A 17,829-nucleotide genomic window follows, 5' to 3' on the forward strand; every position below is an offset into this window, starting at 1 on the left:
CAGGCAAACATGTCCACCGTAAGATGAACCTAAGTAGGCTAGAATGGGGTTGCTAGGTGTAAGTATGTAGGACTAGTATCATGCCAAAGTTTGTGCTATTGCCATAGAGAATGCATTGGGCGTTTAAGTTAAATAACTCATAAACTACAAAACATAAAAATAAAAAAAAAGTTCCAGCATGTGTCTCCACAGTAAGCTGAATAATAAAAAGTGTGAATGGAGTTTCTAGGTGAAAGTGACTTTTGACGTGCCTATAGAGCTGCCATTGAGCCCCATGTTAAATGTCTCAAATTTGAAAGCACTATATTTCTAAAACTATGAAACATTTCAAAGATTCCTTTTCAGGAAAACATGTCCACCATAAGATGAACCTAAGTAGGCTAGAATGGGGTTGCTAGGTGTAAGTATGTAGGACTAGTATCATGCCAAAGTTTGTGCTATTGCCATAGAGAATGCATTGGGCGTTTAAGTTAAATAACTCATAAACTACAAAACATAAAAATAAAAAAAAGTTCCAGCATGTGTCTCCACAGTAAGCTGAATAATAAAAAGTGTGAATGGAGTTTCTAGGTGAAAGTGACTTTTGACGTGCCTATAGAGCTGCCATTGAGCCCCATGTTAAATGTCTCAAATTTGAAAGCACTATATTTCTAAAACTATGAAACATTTCAAAGATTCCTTTTCAGGCAAACATGTCCAACATAAGATGAACCTAAGTAGGCTAGAATGGGGTTGCTAGGTGTAAGTATGTAGGACTAGTAGCATGCCAAAGTTTGTGCTATTGCCATAGAGAATGCATTGTGTTGCGGAGGATGAGAGGAATGCTCTCATCCTCCGCAACACCCATTCTCATACACCGCTATACACCGCAAGGATATGGGCTATAGCCCACATCGTACGGCATACTATAGCACGCCGTTTTTCATCATTTTTGAGGATTTGGAAAAAATGAAAAAAAAAAAAAACATGGGTTATAGCCCATCGTTTTTTGAAATTTTGAAAAAAAACATTACCTCGTTTTTCATCATTTTTGAACATGGGCTATAGCCCATACCGTACGGCATACTATAGCACGCCGTTTTTCACCATTTTTGAGGTTTTGAAAAAAAAAAAACAAAAAAAACATGGGTTATAGCCCATCGTTTTTTGAAATTTTGATTTTTTTTTTAAACCTCGTTTTTCATCATTTTTGAACATGGGCTATAGCCCATACCGTACGGCATACTATAGCACGCCGTTTTTCATCATTTTTGAGGTTTTGAAAAAAATGGAAAAAAAAAAACATGGGTTATAGCCCATCGTTTTTTGAAATTTTGAAAAAAAAATTAACCTCGTTTTTCATCATTTTTGAACATGGGCTATAGCCCATACCGTACGGCATACTATAGCACGCCGTTTTTCATCATTTTTGAGGTTTTGAAAAAAATTAAAAAGGGGAAAGTGATTTTTGACGTGCCAATGTCTGCCATTGAGCCCCATTGTAAATTTGAAAGCACTATATTTCTAAAACTATGAAACATTTCAAATATTCCTTTTCAGGCAAACATGTCCACCGTAAGATGAACCTAAGTAGGCTAGAATGGGGTTGCTAGGTGTAAGTATGTAGGACTAGTATCATGCCAAAGTTTGTGCTATTGCCATAGAGAATGCATTGGGCGTTTAAGTTAAATAACTCATAAACTACAAAACATAAAAATAAAAAAAAGTTCCAGCATGTGTCTCCACAGTAAGCTGAATAATAAAAAGTGTGAATGGAGTTTCTAGGTGAAAGTGACTTTTGACGTGCCTATAGAGCTGCCATTGAGCCCCATGTTAAATGTCTCAAATTTGAAAGCACTATATTTCTAAAACTATGAAACATTTCAAAGATTCCTTTTCAGGCAAACATGTCCACCATAAGATGAACCTAAGTAGGCTAGAATGGGGTTGCTAGGTGTAAGTATGTAGGACTAGTAGCATGCCAAAGTTTGTGCTATTGCCATAGAGAATGCATTGTGTTGCGGAGGATGAGAGGAATGCTCTCATCCTCCGCAACACCCATTCTCATACACCGCTATACACCGCAAGGATATGGGCTATAGCCCACATCGTACGGCATACTATAGCACGCCGTTTTTCATCATTTTTGAGGATTTGGAAAAAAACAAAAAAAACATGGGTTATAGCCCATCGTTTTTTGAAATTTTGAAAAAAAACATTACCTCGTTTTTCATCATTTTTGAACATGGGCTATAGCCCATACTGTACGAAATACTATAGCACGCCGTTTTTCATCATTTTTGAGGTTTTGAAAACAAAAACAAACAAAAAAACATGGGTTATAGCCCATCGTTTTTTGAAATTTTGATTTTTCTTTTTTAAACCTCGTTTTTCATCATTTTTGAACATGGGCTATAGCCCATACCGTACGGCATACTATAGCACGCCGTTTTTCATCATTTTTGAGGTTTTGAAAAAAATGAAAAAAAAAAAAACATGGGTTATAGCCCATAGTTTTTTGAAAATTTGAAAAAATAAATTAACCTCGTTTTTCATCATTTTTGAACATGGGCTATAGCCCATACCGTACGGCATACTATAGCACGCCGTTTTTCATCATTTTTGAGGTTTTGAAAAAAATGAAAAAGGGGAAAGTGATTTTTGACGTGCCAATGTCTGCCATTGAGCCCCATTGTAAATTTGAAAGCACTATATTTCGAAAACTATGAAACATTTCAAATATTCCTTTTCAGGCAAACATGTCCACCGTAAGATGAACCTAAGTAGGCTAGAATGGGGTTGCTACGTGGAAGTATGTAGGACTAGTATCATGCCAAAGTTTGTGCTATTGCCATAGAGAATGCATTGGGCGTTTAAGTTAAATAACTCATAAACTACAAAACATAAAAATAAAAAAAAGTTCCAGCATGTGTCTCCACAGTAAGCTGAATAATAAAAAGTGTGAATGGAGTTTCTAGGTGAAAGTGACTTTTGACGTGCCTATAGAGCTGCCATTGAGCCCCATGTTAAATGTCTCAAATTTGAAAGCACTATATTTCTAAAACTATGAAACATTTCAAAGATTCCTTTTCAGGCAAACATGTCCACCATAAGATGAACCTAAGTAGGCTAGAATGGGGTTGCTAGGTGTAAGTATGTAGGACTAGTAGCATGCCAAAGTTTGTGCTATTGCCATAGAGAATGCATTGTGTTGCGGAGGATGAGAGGAATGCTCTCATCCTCCGCAACACCCATTCTCATACACCGCTATACACCGCAAGGATATGGGCTATAGCCCACATCGTACGGCATACTATAGCACGCCGTTTTTCATCATTTTTGAGGATTTGAAAAAAATGAAAAAATAAAATAAAAAGGGTTATAGCCCATCGTTTTTCGAAATTTTGATTTTTTTTTAAACCCCGTTTTTCATCATTTTTGAACATGGGCTATAGCCCATACCGTACGGCATACTATAGCACGCCGTTTTTCATCATTTTTGAGGTTTTGAAAAAAAAACAAAAAACAAAAAACATGGGTTATAGCCCATCGTTTTTTGAAATTTTGAAAAAATAAATTAACCTCGTTTTTCATCATTTTTGAACATGGGCTATAGCCCATACCGTACGGCATACTATAGCACGCCGTTTTTCATCATTTTTGAGGTTTTGAAAAAAATGAAAAAGGGGAAAGTGATTTTTGACGTGCCAATGTCTGCCATTGAGCCCCATTGTAAATTTGAAAGCACTATATTTCTAAAACTATGAAACATTTCAAATATTCCTTTTCAGGCAAACATGTCCACCGTAAGATGAACCTAAGTAGGCTAGAATGGGGTTGCTACGTGTAAGTATGTAGGACTAGTATCATGCCAAAGTTTGTGCTATTGCCATAGAGAATGCATTGGGCGTTTAAGTTAAATAACTCATAAACTACAAAACATAAAAATAAAAAAAAGTTCCAGCATGTGTCTCCACAGTAAGCTGAATAATAAAAAGTGTGAATGGAGTTTCTAGGTGAAAGTGACTTTTGACGTGCCTATAGAGCTGCCATTGAGCCCCATGTTAAATGTCTCAAATTTGAAAGCACTATATTTCTAAAACTATGAAACATTTCAAAGATTCCTTTTCAGGCAAACATGTCCACCATAAGATGAACCTAAGTAGGCTAGAATGGGGTTGCTAGGTGTAAGTATGTAGGACTAGTAGCATGCCAAAGTTTGTGCTATTGCCATAGAGAATGCATTGTGTTGCGGAGGATGAGAGGAATGCTCTCATCCTCCGCAACACCCATTCTCATACACCGCTATACACCGCAAGGATATGGGCTATAGCCCACATCGTACGGCATACTATAGCACGCCGTTTTTCATCATTTTTGAGGATTTGGAAAAAATGAAAAAATAAATAAACATGGGTTATAGCCCATCGTTTTTTGAAATTTTGAAAAAAAACATTACCTCGTTTTTCATCATTTTTGAACATGGGCTATAGCCCATACCGTACGGCATACTATAGCACGCCGTTTTTCATCATTTTTGAGGTTTTGAAAAAAAAACAAAAAAACAAAACATGGGTTATAGCCCATCGTTTTTTGAAAATTTGAAAAAATAAATTAACCTCGTTTTTCATCATTTTTGAACATGGGCTATAGCCCATACCGTACGGCATACTATAGCACGCCGTTTTTCATCATTTTTGAGGTTTTGAAAAAAATGAAAAAGGGGAAAGTGATTTTTGACGTGCCAATGTCTGCCATTGAGCCCCATTGTAAATTTGAAAGCACTATATTTCTAAAACTATGAAACATTTCAAATATTCCTTTTCAGGCAAACATGTCCACCGTAAGATGAACCTAAGTAGGCTAGAATGGGGTTGCTAGGTGTAAGTATGTAGGACTAGTATCATGCCAAAGTTTGTGCTATTGCCATAGAGAATGCATTGGGCGTTTAAGTTAAATAACTCATAAACTACAAAACATAAAAATAAAAAAAAGTTCCAGCATGTGTCTCCACAGTAAGCTGAATAATAAAAAGTGTGAATGGAGTTTCTAGGTGAAAGTGACTTTTGACGTGCCTATAGAGCTGCCATTGAGCCCCATGTTAAATGTCTCAAATTTGAAAGCACTATATTTCTAAAACTATGAAACATTTCAAAGATTCCTTTTCAGGCAAACATGTCCAACATAAGATGAACCTAAGTAGGCTAGAATGGGGTTGCTAGGTGTAAGTATGTAGGACTAGTAGCATGCCAAAGTTTGTGCTATTGCCATAGAGAATGCATTGTGTTGCGGAGGATGAGAGGAATGCTCTCATCCTCCGCAACACCCATTCTCATACACCGCTATACACCGCAAGGATATGGGCTATAGCCCACATCGTACGGCATACTATAGCACGCCGTTTTTCATCATTTTTGAGGATTTGGAAAAAATGAAAAAAAAAAAAAACATGGGTTATAGCCCATCGTTTTTTGAAATTTTGAAAAAAAACATTACCTCGTTTTTCATCATTTTTGAACATGGGCTATAGCCCATACCGTACGGCATACTATAGCACGCCGTTTTTCACCATTTTTGAGGTTTTGAAAAAAAAAACAAAAAAAAAACATGGGTTATAGCCCATCGTTTTTTGAAATTTTGATTTTTTTTTTAAACCTCGTTTTTCATCATTTTTGAACATGGGCTATAGCCCATACCGTACGGCATACTATAGCACGCCGTTTTTCATCATTTTTGAGGTTTTGAAAAAAATGAAAAAGGGGAAAGTGATTTTTGACGTGCCAATGTCTGCCATTGAGCCCCATTGTAAATTTGAAAGCACTATATTTCTAAAACTATGAAACATTTCAAATATTCCTTTTCAGGCAAACATGTCCACCGTAAGATGAACCTAAGTAGGCTAGAATGGGGTTGCTAGGTGTAAGTATGTAGGACTAGTATCATGCCAAAGTTTGTGCTATTGCCATAGAGAATGCATTGGGCGTTTAAGTTAAATAACTCATAAACTACAAAACATAAAAATAAAAAAAAGTTCCAGCATGTGTCTCCACAGTAAGCTGAATAATAAAAAGTGTGAATGGAGTTTCTAGGTGAAAGTGACTTTTGACGTGCCTATAGAGCTGCCATTGAGCCCCATGTTAAATGTCTCAAATTTGAAAGCACTATATTTCTAAAACTATGAAACATTTCAAAGATTCCTTTTCAGGCAAACATGTCCACCATAAGATGAACCTAAGTAGGCTAGAATGGGGTTGCTAGGTGTAAGTATGTAGGACTAGTAGCATGCCAAAGTTTGTGCTATTGCCATAGAGAATGCATTGTGTTGCGGAGGATGAGAGGAATGCTCTCATCCTCCGCAACACCCATTCTCATACACCGCTATACACCGCAAGGATATGGGCTATAGCCCACATCGTACGGCATACTATAGCACGCCGTTTTTCATCATTTTTGAGGATTTGAAAAAAAAAAAAAAAAAACATGGGTTATAGCCCATCGTTTTTTGAAATTTTGAAAAAAAACATTACCTCGTTTTTCATCATTTTTGAACATGGGCTATAGCCCATACTGTATGAAATACTATAGCACGCCGTTTTTCATCATTTTTGAGGTTTTGAAAACAAAAACAAACAAAAAAACATGGGTTATAGCCCATCGTTTTTTGAAATTTTTCTTTTTCTTTTTTAAACCTCGTTTTTCATCATTTTTGAACATGGGCTATAGCCCATACCGTACGGCATACTATAGCACGCCGTTTTTCATCATTTTTGAGGTTTTGAAAAAAATGGAAAAAAAAAAAACATGGGTTATAGCCCATAGTTTTTTGAAAATTTGAAAAAATAAATTTACCTCGTTTTTCATCATTTTTGAACATGGGCTATAGCCCATACCGTACGGCATACTATAGCACGCCGTTTTTCATCATTTTTGAGGTTTTGAAAAAAATGAAAAAGGGGAAAGTGATTTTTGACGTGCCAATGTCTGCCATTGAGCCCCATTGTAAATTTGAAAGCACTATATTTCTAAAACTATGAAACATTTCAAATATTCCTTTTCAGGCAAACATGTCCACCGTAAGATGAACCTAAGTAGGCTAGAATGGGGTTGCTAGGTGTAAGTATGTAGGACTAGTATCATGCCAAAGTTTGTGCTATTGCCATAGAGAATGCATTGGGCGTTTAAGTTAAATAACTCATAAACTACAAAACATAAAAATAAAAAAAAGTTCCAGCATGTGTCTCCACAGTAAGCTGAATAATAAAAAGTGTGAATGGAGTTTCTAGGTGAAACTGACTTTTGACGTGCCTATAGAGCTGCCATTGAGCCCCATGTTAAATGTCTCAAATTTGAAAGCACTATATTTCTAAAACTATGAAACATTTCAAAGATTCCTTTTCAGGCAAACATGTCCACCATAAGATGAACCTAAGTAGGCTAGAATGGGGTTGCTAGGTGTAAGTATGTAGGACTAGTAGCATGCCAAAGTTTGTGCTATTGCCATAGAGAATGCATTGTGTTGCGGAGGATGAGAGGAATGCTCTCATCCTCCGCAACACCCATTCTCATACACCGCTATACACCGCAAGGATATGGGCTATAGCCCACATCGTACGGCATACTATAGCACGCCGTTTTTCATCATTTTTGAGGATTTGAAAAAAAAAAAAAAAAAAAAACATGGGTTATAGCCCATCGTTTTTCGAAATTTTGATATTTTTTTTAACCTCGTTTTTCATCATTTTTGAACATGGGCTATAGCCCATACTGTACGAAATACTATAGCACGCCGTTTTTCATCATTTTTGAGGTTTTGAAAACAAAAACAAACAAAAAAACATGGGTTATAGCCCATCGTTTTTTGAAATTTTGATTTTTCTTTTTTAAACCTCGTTTTTCATCATTTTTGAACATGGGCTATAGCCCATACCGTACGGCATACTATAGCACGCCGTTTTTCATCATTTTTGAGGTTTTGAAAAAAATGGAAAAAAAAAAAACATGGGTTATAGCCCATAGTTTTTTGAAAATTTGAAAAAATAAATTAACCTCGTTTTTCATCATTTTTGAACATGGGATATAGCCCATACCGTACGGCATACTATAGCACGCCGTTTTTCATCATTTTTGAGGTTTTGAAAAAAATGAAAAAGGGGAAAGTGATTTTTGACGTGCCAATGTCTGCCATTGAGCCCCATTGTAAATTTGAAAGCACTATATTTCGAAAACTATGAAACATTTCAAATATTCCTTTTCAGGCAAACATGTCCACCGTAAGATGAACCTAAGTAGGCTAGAATGGGGTTGCTACGTGGAAGTATGTAGGACTAGTATCATGCCAAAGTTTGTGCTATATTGCCATAGAGAATGCATTGGGCGTTTAAGTTAAATAACTCATAAACTACAAAACATAAAAATAAAAAAAAGTTCCAGCATGTGTCTCCACAGTAAGCTGAATAATAAAAAGTGTGAATGGAGTTTCTAGGTGAAAGTGACTTTTGACGTGCCTATAGAGCTGCCATTGAGCCCCATGTTAAATGTCTCAAATTTGAAAGCACTATATTTCTAAAACTATGAAACATTTCAAAGATTCCTTTTCAGGCAAACATGTCCACCATAAGATGAACCTAAGTAGGCTAGAATGGGGTTGCTAGGTGTAAGTATGTAGGACTAGTAGCATGCCAAAGTTTGTGCTATTGCCATAGAGAATGCATTGTGTTGCGGAGGATGAGAGGAATGCTCTCATCCTCCGCAACACCCATTCTCATACACCGCTATACACCGCAAGGATATGGGCTATAGCCCACATCGTACGGCATACTATAGCACGCCGTTTTTCATCATTTTTGAGGATTTGAAAAAAAAAAAAAAAAAAAAACATGGGTTATAGCCCATCGTTTTTTGAAATTTTGATTTTTCTTTTTTAAACCTCGTTTTTCATCATTTTTGAACATGGGCTATAGCCCATACCGTACGAAATACTATAGCACGCCGTTTTTCATCATTTTTGAGGTTTTGAAAAAAAAAAAAAAAAAAAAAACATGGGTTATAGCCCATCGTTTTTTGAAATTTTGATTTTTCTTTTTTAAACCTCGTTTTTCATCATTTTTGAACATGGGCTATAGCCCATACCGTACGGCATACTATAGCACGCCGTTTTTCATCATTTTTGAGGTTTTGAAAAAAATGAAAAAAAAAAAAACATGGGTTATAGCCCATAGTTTTTTGAAAATTTGAAAAAATAAATTAACCTCGTTTTTCATCATTTTTGAACATGGGCTATAGCCCATACCGTACGGCATACTATAGCACGCCGTTTTTCATCATTTTTGAGGTTTTGAAAAAAATGAAAAAGGGGAAAGTGATTTTTGACGTGCCAATGTCTGCCATTGAGCCCCATTGTAAATTTGAAAGCACTATATTTCGAAAACTATGAAACATTTCAAATATTCCTTTTCAGGCAAACATGTCCACCGTAAGATGAACCTAAGTAGGCTAGAATGGGGTTGCTACGTGGAAGTATGTAGGACTAGTATCATGCCAAAGTTTGTGCTATATTGCCATAGAGAATGCATTGGGCGTTTAAGTTAAATAACTCATAAACTACAAAACATAAAAATAAAAAAAAGTTCCAGCATGTGTCTCCACAGTAAGCTGAATAATAAAAAGTGTGAATGGAGTTTCTAGGTGAAAGTGACTTTTGACGTGCCTATAGAGCTGCCATTGAGCCCCATGTTAAATGTCTCAAATTTGAAAGCACTATATTTCTAAAACTATGAAACATTTCAAAGATTCCTTTTCAGGCAAACATGTCCACCATAAGATGAACCTAAGTAGGCTAGAATGGGGTTGCTAGGTGTAAGTATGTAGGACTAGTATCATGCCAAAGTTTGTGCTATTGCCATAGAGAATGCATTGGGCGTTTAAGTTAAATAACTCATAAACTACAAAACATAAAAATAAAAAAAAGTTCCAGCATGTGTCTCCACAGTAAGCTGAATAATAAAAAGTGTGAATGGAGTTTCTAGGTGAAAGTGACTTTTGACGTGCCTATAGAGCTGCCATTGAGCCCCATGTTAAATGTCTCAAATTTGAAAGCACTATATTTCTAAAACTATGAAACATTTCAAAGATTCCTTTTCAGGCAAACATGTCCACCATAAGATGAACCTAAGTAGGCTAGAATGAGGTTGCTAGGTGTAAGTATGTAGGACTAGTAGCATGCCAAAGTTTGTGCTATTGCCATAGAGAATGCATTGTGTTGCGGAGGATGAGAGGAATGCTCTCATCCTCCGCAACACCCATTCTCATACACCGCTATACACCGCAAGGATATGGGCTATAGCCCACATCGTACGGCATACTATAGCACGCCGTTTTTCATCATTTTTGAGGATTTGGAAAAAAAAAAAAAAAACATGGGTTATAGCCCATCGTTTTTTGAAATTTTGAAAAAAAACATAACTCGTTTTTCATCATTTTTGAACATGGGCTATAGCCCATACTGTACGAAATACTATAGCACGCCGTTTTTCATAATTTTTGAGGTTTTGAAAACAAAAACAAACAAAAAAACATGGGTTATAGCCCATCGTTTTTTGAAATTTTGATTTTTCTTTTTTAAACCTCGTTTTTCATCATTTTTGAACATGGGCTATAGCCCATACCGTACGGCATACTATAGCACGCCGTTTTTCATCATTTTTGAGGTTTTGAAAAAAATGGAAAAAAAAAAAACATGGGTTATAGCCCATCGTTTTTTGAAAATTTGAAAAAATAAATTAACCTCGTTTTTCATCATTTTTGAACATGGGCTATAGCCCATACCGTACGGCATACTATAGCACGCCGTTTTTCATCATTTTTGAGGTTTTGAAAAAAATGAAAAAGGGAAAAGTGATTTTTGACGTGCCAATGTCTGCCATTGAGCCCCATTGTAAATTTGAAAGCACTATATTTCGAAAACTATGAAACATTTCAAATATTCCTTTTCAGGCAAACATGTCCACCGTAAGATGAACCTAAGTAGGCTAGAATGGGGTTGCTACGTGTAAGTATGTAGGACTAGTATCATGCCAAAGTTTGTGCTATTGCCATAGAGAATGCATTGGGCGTTTAAGTTAAATAACTCATAAACTACAAAACATAAAAATAAAAAAAAGTTCCAGCATGTGTCTCCACAGTAAGCTGAATAATAAAAAGTGTGAATGGAGTTTCTAGGTGAAAGTGACTTTTGACGTGCCTATAGAGCTGCCATTGAGCCCCATGTTAAATGTCTCAAATTTGAAAGCACTATATTTCTAAAACTATGAAACATTTCAAAGATTCCTTTTCAGGCAAACATGTCCACCATAAGATGAACCTAAGTAGGCTAGAATGGGGTTGCTAGGTGTAAGTATGTAGGACTAGTATCATGCCAAAGTTTGTGCTATTGCCATAGAGAATGCATTGGGCGTTTAAGTTAAATAACTCATAAACTACAAAACATAAAAATAAAAAAAAGTTCCAGCATGTGTCTCCACAGTAAGCTGAATAATAAAAAGTGTGAATGGAGTTTCTAGGTGAAAGTGACTTTTGACGTGCCTATAGAGCTGCCATTGAGCCCCATGTTAAATGTCTCAAATTTGAAAGCACTATATTTCTAAAACTATGAAACATTTCAAAGATTCCTTTTCAGGCAAACATGTCCACCATAAGATGAACCTAAGTAGGCTAGAATGGGGTTGCTAGGTGTAAGTATGTAGGACTAGTATCATGCCAAAGTTTGTGCTATTGCCATAGAGAATGCATTGGGCGTTTAAGTTAAATAACTCATAAACTACAAAACATAAAAATAAAAAAAAGTTCCAGCATGTGTCTCCACAGTAAGCTGAATAATAAAAAGTGTGAATGGAGTTTCTAGGTGAAAGTGACTTTTGACGTGCCTATAGAGCTGCCATTGAGCCCCATGTTAAATGTCTCAAATTTGAAAGCACTATATTTCTAAAACTATGAAACATTTCAAAGATTCCTTTTCAGGCAAACATGTCCACCATAAGATGAACCTAAGGTAGGCTAGAATGGGGTTGCTAGGTGTAAGTATGTAGGACTAGTAGCATGCCAAAGTTTGTGCTATTGCCATAGAGAATGCATTGTGTTGCGGAGGATGAGAGGAATGCTCTCATCCTCCGCAACACCCATTCTCATACACCGCAAGGATATGGGCTATAGCCCACATCGTACGGCATACTATAGCACGCCGTTTTTCATCATTTTTGAGGATTTGGAAAAAATGAAAAAACATGGGTTATAGCCCATCGTTTTTTGAAATTTTGATATTTTTTTTAACCTAGTTTTTCATCATTTTTGAACATGGGCTATAGCCCATACCGTACGGCATACTATGGCACGCCGTTTTTCATCATTTTTGAGGTTTTGAAAAAAATGAAAAAAAAAAAACATGGGTTATAGCCCATCGTTGTTTGAAATTTTGAAAAAATAAATTAACCTCGTTTTTCATCATTTTTGAACATGGGCTATAGCCCATACCGTACGGCATACTATAGCACGCCGTTTTTCATCATTTTTGAGGTTTTGAAAAAAATGAAAAAGGGGAAAGTGATTTTTGACGTGCCAATGTCTGCCATTGAGCCCCATTCTAAATTTGAAAGCACTATATTTCTAAAACTATGAAACATTTCAAATATTCCTTTTCAGGCAAACATGTCCACCGTAAGATGAACCTAAGTAGGCTAGAATGGGGTTGCTAGGTGTAAGTATGTAGGACTAGTATCATGCCAAAGTTTGTGCTATTGCCATAGAGAATGCATTGGGCGTTTAAGTTAAATAACTCATAAACTACAAAACATAAAAATAAAAAAAAGTTCCAGCATGTGTCTCCACAGTAAGCTGAATAATAAAAAGTGTGAATGGAGTTTCTAGGTGAAAGTGACTTTTGACGTGCCTATAGAGCTGCCATTGAGCCCCATGTTAAATGTCTCAAATTTGAAAGCACTATATTTCTAAAACTATGAAACATTTCAAAGATTCCTTTTCAGGCAAACATGTCCACCATAAGATGAACCTAAGTAGGCTAGAATGTGGTTGCTGGGTATAAGTATGTAGGACTAGTATCATGCCAAAGTTTGTGCTATTGCCATAGAGAATGCATTGGGCGTTTAAGTTAAATAACTCATAAACTACAAAACATAAAAATAAAAAAAAGTTCCAGCATGTGTCTCCACAGTAAGCTGAATAATAAAAAGTGTGAATGGAGTTTCTAGGTGAAAGTGACTTTTGACGTGCCTATAGAGCTGCCATTGAGCCCCATGTTAAATGTCTCAAATTTGAAAGCACTATATTTCTAAAACTATGAAACATTTCAAAGATTCCTTTTCAGGCAAACATGTCCACCATAAGATGAACCTAAGTAGGCTAGAATGGGGTTGCTAGGTGTAAGTATGTAGGACTAGTAGCATGCCAAAGTTTGTGCTATTGCCATAGAGAATGCATTGTGTTGCGGAGGATGAGAGGAATGCTCTCATCCTCCGCAACACCCATTCTCATACACCGCTATACACCGCAAGGATATGGGCTATAGCCCACATCGTACGGCATACTATAGCACGCCGTTTTTCATCATTTTTGAGGTTTTGAAAAAAATGAAAAAAAAAAAACATGGGTTATAGCCCATCGTTGTTTGAAATTTTGAAAAAATTAATTAACCTCGTTTTTCATCATTTTTGAACATGGGCTATAGCCCATACCGTACGGCATACTATAGCACGCCGTTTTTCATCATTTTTGAGGTTTTGAAAAAAATGAAAAAGGGGAAAGTGATTTTTGACGTGCCAATGTCTGCCATTGAGCCCCATTCTAAATTTGAAAGCACTATATTTCTAAAACTATGAAACATTTCAAATATTCCTTTTCAGGCAAACATGTCCACCGTAAGATGAACCTAAGTAGGCTAGAATGGGGTTGCTAGGTGTAAGTATGTAGGACTAGTATCATGCCAAAGTTTGTGCTATTGCCATAGAGAATGCATTGGGCGTTTAAGTTAAATAACTCATAAACTACAAAACATAAAAATAAAAAAAAGTTCCAGCATGTGTCTCCACAGTAAGCTGAATAATAAAAAGTGTGAATGGAGTTTCTAGGTGAAAGTGACTTTTGACGTGCCTATAGAGCTGCCATTGAGCCCCATGTTAAATGTCTCAAATTTTAAAGCACTATATTTCTAAAACTATGAAACATTTCAAAGATTCCTTTTCAGGCAAACATGTCCACCATAAGATGAACCTAAGTAGGCTAGAATGTGGTTGCTGGGTGTAAGTATGTAGGACTAGTATCATGCCAAAGTTTGTGCTATTGCCATAGAGAATGCATTGGGCGTTTAAGTTAAATAACTCATAAACTACAAAACATAAAAATAAAAAAAAGTTCCAGCATGTGTCTCCACAGTAAGCTGAATAATAAAAAGTGTGAATGGAGTTTCTAGGTGAAAGTGACTTTTGACGTGCCTATAGAGCTGCCATTGAGCCCCATGTTAAATGTCTCAAATTTGAAAGCACTATATTTCTAAAACTATGAAACATTTCAAAGATTCCTTTTCAGGCAAACATGTCCACCATAAGATGAACCTAAGTAGGCTAGAATGGGGTTGCTAGGTGTAAGTATGTAGGACTAGTAGCATGCCAAAGTTTGTGCTATTGCCATAGAGAATGCATTGTGTTGCGGAGGATGAGAGGAATGCTCTCATCCTCCGCAACACCCATTCTCATACACCGCTATACACCGCAAGGATATGGGCTATAGCCCACATCGTACGGCATACTATAGCACGCCGTTTTTCATCATTTTTGAGGATTTGAAAAAAAAAAAAAAAAAAAAACATGGGTTATAGCCCATCGTTTTTCGAAATTTTGATATTTTTTTTAACCTAGTTTTTCATCATTTTTGAACATGGGATATAGCCCATACCGTACGGCATACTATGGCACGCCGTTTTTCATCATTTTTGAGGTTTTGAAAAAAATGAAAAAAAAAAAAAAAACATGGGTTATAGCCCATCGTTTTTTGAAATTTTGAAAAAAAACATTACCTCGTTTTTCATCATTTTTGAACATGGGCTATAGCCCATACCGTACGGCATACTATAGCACGCCGTTTTTCATCATTTTTGAGGTTTTGAAAAAAATGAAGAAAAAAAAACATGGGTTATAGCCCATCGTTTTTTTAAATTTTGATTTTTTTTTAACCTCGTTTTTCATCATTTTTGAACATGGGCTATAGCCCATACTGTACGACATACTATAGCACGCCGTTTTTCATCATTTTTTAGGTTTTGAAAAAAAAACTAAAAAAAAAACATGGGTTATAGCCCATCGTTTTTTGAAAATTTGATTTTTTTTTTAAACCTCGTTTTTCATCATTTTTGAACATGGGCTATAGCCCAAACCGTACGGCATACTATAGCACGCCGTTTTTCATCATTTTTGAGGTTTTGAAAAAAATGAAAAAAAAAAAAACATGGGTTATAGCCCATCGTTTTTTGAAATTTTGAAAAAATAAATTAACCTCGTTTTTCATCATTTTTGAACATGGGCTATAGCCCATACCGTACGGCATACTATAGCACGCCGTTTTTCATCATTTTTGAGGTTTTGAAAAAAATGAAAAAAAAAAAAACATGGGTTATAGCCCATCGTTGTTTGAAATTTTGAAAAAATAAATTAACCTCGTTTTTCATCATTTTTGAACATGGGCTATAGCCCATACCGTACGGCATACTATAGCACGCCGTTTTTCATCATTTTTGAGGTTTTGAAAAAAATGAAAAAGGGGAAAGTGATTTTTGACGTGCCAATGTCTGCCATTGAGCCCCATTGTAAATTTGAAAGCACTATATTTCGAAAACTATGAAACATTTCAAATATTCCTTTTCAGGCAAACATGTCCACCGTAAGATGAACCTAAGTAGGCTAGAATGGGGTTGCTAGGTGTAAGTATGTAGGACTAGTATCATGCCAAAGTTTGTGCTATTGCCATAGAGAATGCATTGGGCGTTTAAGTTAAATAACTCATAAACTACAAAACATAAAAATAAAAAAAAGTTCCAGCATGTGTCTCCACAGTAAGCTGAATAATAAAAAGTGTGAATGGAGTTTCTAGGTGAAAGTGACTTTTGACGTGCCTATAGAGCTGCCATTGAGCCCCATGTTAAATGTCTCAAATTTGAAAGCACTATATTTCTAAAACTATGAAACATTTCAAATATTCCTTTTCAGGCAAACATGTCCACCATAAGATGAACCTAAGTAGGCTAGAATGTGGTTGCTGGGTGTAAGTATGTAGGACTAGTATCATGCCAAAGTTTGTGCTATTGCCATAGAGAATGCATTGGGCGTTTAAGTTAAATAACTCATAAACTACAAAACATAAAAATAAAAAAAAGTTCCAGCATGTGTCTCCACAGTAAGCTGAATAATAAAAAGTGTGAATGGAGTTTCTAGGTGAAAGTGACTTTTGACGTGCCTATAGAGCTGCCATTGAGCCCCATGTTAAATGTCTCAAATTTGAAAGCACTATATTTCTAAAACTATGAAACATTTCAAAGATTCCTTTTCAGGCAAACATGTCCACCATAAGATGAACCTAAGTAGGCTAGAATGGGGTTGCTAGGTGTAAGTATGTAGGACTAGTAGCATGCCAAAGTTTGTGCTATTGCCATAGAGAATGCATTGGGCGTTTAAGTTAAATAACTCATAAACTACAAAACATAAAAATAAAAAAAAGTTCCAGCATGTGTCTCCACAGTAAGCTGAATAATAAAAAGTGTGAATGGAGTTTCTAGGTGAAAGTGACTTTTGACGTGCCTATAGAGCTGCCATTGAGCCCCATGTTAAATGTCTCAAATTTGAAAGCACTATATTTCTAAAACTATGAAACATTTCAAAGATTCCTTTTCAGGCAAACATGTCCACCATAAGATGAACCTAAGTAGGCTAGAATGGGGTTGCTAGGTGTAAGTATGTAGGACTAGTAGCATGCCAAAGTTTGTGCTATTGCCATAGAGAATGCATTGGGCGTTTAAGTTAAATAACTCATAAACTACAAAACATAAAAATAAAAAAAAGTTCCAGCATGTGTCTCCACAGTAAGCTGAATAATAAAAAGTGTGAATGGAGTTTCTAGGTGAAAGTGACTTTTGACGTGCCTATAGAGCTGCCATTGAGCCCCATGTTAAATGTCTCAAATTTGAAAGCACTATATTTCTAAATCTATGAAACATTTCAAAGATTCCTTTTCAGGCAAACATGTCCACCATAAGATGAACCTAAGTAGGCTAGAATGGGGTTGCTAGGTGTAAGTATGTAGGACTAGTATCATGCCAAAGTTTGTGCTATTGCCATAGAGAATGCATTGGGCGTTTAAGTTAAATAACTCATAAACTACAAAACATAAAAATAAAAAAAAGTTCCAGCATGTGTCTCCACAGTAAGCTGAATAATAAAAAGTGTGAATGGAGTTTCTAGGTGAAAGTGACTTTTGACGTGCCTATAGAGCTGCCATTGAGCCCCATGTTAAATGTCTCAAATTTGAAAGCACTATATTTCTAAAACTATGAAACATTTCAAAGATTCCTTTTCAGGCAAACATGTCCACCATAAGATGAACCTAAGTAGGCTAGAATGGGGTTGCTAGGTGTAAGTATGTAGGACTAGTAGCATGCCAAAGTTTGTGCTATTGCCATAGAGAATGCATTGGGCGTTTAAGTTAAATAACTCATAAACTACAAAACATAAAAATAAAAAAAAGTTCCAGCATGTGTCTCCACAGTAAGCTGAATAATAAAAAGTGTGAATGGAGTTT

The sequence above is a fragment of the Protomyctophum parallelum genome (assembly GCF_964188405.1).
Source record: "Protomyctophum parallelum genome assembly, chromosome: 4".
NCBI lineage: Eukaryota > Metazoa > Chordata > Actinopteri > Myctophiformes > Myctophidae > Protomyctophum > Protomyctophum parallelum.